The following is a 2,941-nucleotide window of genomic DNA, read 5'->3' on the forward strand; positions in this document are numbered from 1 at the left end:
TAAATAAATCTTAAAAAAAAAATAGGATTCTAAGGGAAACAAGTAAATTCCATTTGAGGCACCAAAGCCCCACCTTTAAAAGGGAAAAATTAAGCACTTATCTTGCCTTTCTTGTCAGGAGTAAAATATGCTTTCAGAGTAAAATATACTTTGAGGGAAGCATTAGGGGAAAGCATTCTAGCTAATAAATGTGTAAATAATAACCAAATTAGAAAACTAGTATTATGTAATTCCTAATGAAAACAAAACAAACAGTATAGTAAATAAAGCAATGAATATGGAGAAAACCATTAGGTAAAATTTTGATGGGATTTTACAATTGCAGGGACAGACTCTCACCACCTGAGGCACTTATCAGTGATGGCATCACTAAAATTGGGACAGTGAGTCATGATGGATCTGCTGGTATATTGACAACATATATCACTTTATAAGGCATCTTCTTGCCCCCGCAAGTATGAATAAGTCTCTCTAGATTCAACCTCAGTTTACAAAAATATGGGAGAGAGAAGAACAAGTTAAACGACACTACGAGAAAGTGGTGACAAAGGACAAAGTGGGGTATTTTACAGAATAACTGACCTAGTTCTACAAAGTCAACAGCAGAGAAGAATGAAAAGGCATTGAGTGAAATGCCAGAGGGCTAAAATCTGATCTAAAATGCAGCAATAAAGGCAAACACAAAGGGATACATAAAGCATAGATGAGGGTTCATGATAAAGGTTGAATCCTTGTGATTGGATATGGGAGTAAACTGTTCTATTTACTTTTGAGTATTATAGTTACTAATTCTAAAGAATTTTTAAAAGATCACAGTACTATGAAGCTCTTCATAGTCACTGCAGCACAAGTTCATTCTCTGGCCAGGGAGCTGACCCACATGGCGCGGCAGACCTCTCCTGACAGCACCCTGCTGCCCTCAGCAGTGTATTTCAGTAGATCTGCCTGTTCTGCTCCCCACTCTGTCTCTGCTGAATCCTCTCCCCACACTTCTGGCCTGTATCCCAGCTCTTGTATGCATAAATAAATAAATCTTAAAAGAAAAAATTAGAGATAACATATGGGTGACTGGCATAGGATCTATTTTGGTTTTTCTTTCCCAAGAATGGCTTAACTTACCTGGATGGAAGAAACAATCCCCTTGGTGTTTTATTAAAATCACTTTCCTGGGACTTGTTCATTTAAGGAACCACCAAGATTGCCCTTAGAGTGCTATGTAGGCCATACCCCACCAGGGATAGGGGTTCTGAGCATAGAAGTAAAAAACTCAAATTGGCAGCTTGGTCACACAGACACTCAGCAAGATCAAATATTGAAGAAAGCTCTTTTTCTTAAGTAGGATTTTTTTCTATCTATTAAAAAGAAAATCCCAGAGGGTGGTAACAGCAATTTTTGTGGGAAGAAAATTATCTGTGCTAGTTAAACCAAGCAAAACAAAGGCCTTGGCAATAACTCCCAGAGAGCAGCGTTTAGGAAGGCAGTAATTAGGTAATTGGGGCTGAGCGTCGCCTCAGAGCTTGGAGGGCCATGAGTTGTAATGACTGCCTCACCACAGGGCAGCGGATCCCTGCGAGTTGTCAGACCTGGCCTTACCTGGGCTCAGCTACCCAGCCTGATTCCTCCAGTCCCAGGGGCTCTTAGCTCGCACCTTGCCCTCCCTCCGGAGGAGGGGATGGGTGGAGCGAGTTGCAGCAACTGCCCAGCGGGATGCTCAACCTGCCCTGCACCTCGCTGGCCACTCTTGACTGTCACCCCCAAATAGGGGCACACTAAGTTATCGCGCACCAAGCAACAACCCTAAATTGCGCGCCATTCCTGGCCTTGCACCGGCAGGGTGCCTTTTCCTTAATTGCTCTCTTGATACAATTCAGTTATACGCTCTTATCAAAAGCTTGGACTTGTGGGGAGGAAAAAGAACTAATGTAAAAATGATGCGCTACGAAACTAGCCTCCGCCACTTCAGCTTTTTAAGGGGGAGGATGTCATCCCCGCCAGGGTGATGACCCACATGGCACCGCAGACCTCTCCTGACCCGCCCGCTGCTCCCCTCAGCAATGTATTTCTGTCAATCCACCTGTTCTGCTCCCCACTCAGTCTCTGGTGAATCCTCTCACCGCCCCCCCCACCTCTGGTCTGTACCCCAGTTCTGTGTGCATAAATGAATAAATCTTAAAAAAAAAACAAAACCTTCCTGCACTGGACTATGGGGATGGCACACGGGTGATTTGGTGATGGGAAGCCCACAGGAATTACAACTGAGATGAAAAAAAGCACAAAATAATGTAAAAATAAGCTATTATATCATTAAAAAAAAAAAGCTGAAGTGAGGAGAAGCTTTCCTAATTGGAGAGTGAATCTTAAATAAATAAGAATGAAAATTCCTTCCCGCTCTGCTTTCACTAATTTTTTTTCTCATGTGTTTTCAACTTTCACATTTTAAGATATGGTTTACATAGATAAAAGTTATAAATCACAAATTTATATCTTAAAAAAAACATTTCCTTTCAGCTTTTTATATGCAAATGCTTAAAAAATGTTACAGGAATACCAAAAATTATTTCTTCAGAACCTAGTTTCCACTTGACATCACAGAGCACTCATTACGTCATCAAATTGCCTAACAAAATGTTTGGTGAACAAAGTTCTCCGGAGGAACATACGACCCCACATTTTCTTTAAGCGGATCTTAACTGGTGGACTCTTGGATCATTTCCGATTTTTGACCGTCATAATTGCTGGGTCACAGCAATCTCACTCCTAGGTATCTACCCAAAAGACACAAAAATACTGATTGAAAAAGATACCTGTACTCCGTACTCCCATGTCTATTGCTGCTTTATTTACATTGGAAACACATGGAAGCAGCCCAAATGCCCAAAAGTAGATGACTGGATAAAAAAGATGTGGTACATATATACAATGGAATATTACTCAGCAACCA

The sequence above is a fragment of the Condylura cristata genome, unplaced genomic scaffold (assembly GCF_000260355.1).
Source record: "Condylura cristata isolate star-nosed mole 26May11 unplaced genomic scaffold, ConCri1.0 scaffold00024, whole genome shotgun sequence".
NCBI classification, from domain to species: domain Eukaryota; kingdom Metazoa; phylum Chordata; class Mammalia; order Eulipotyphla; family Talpidae; genus Condylura; species Condylura cristata.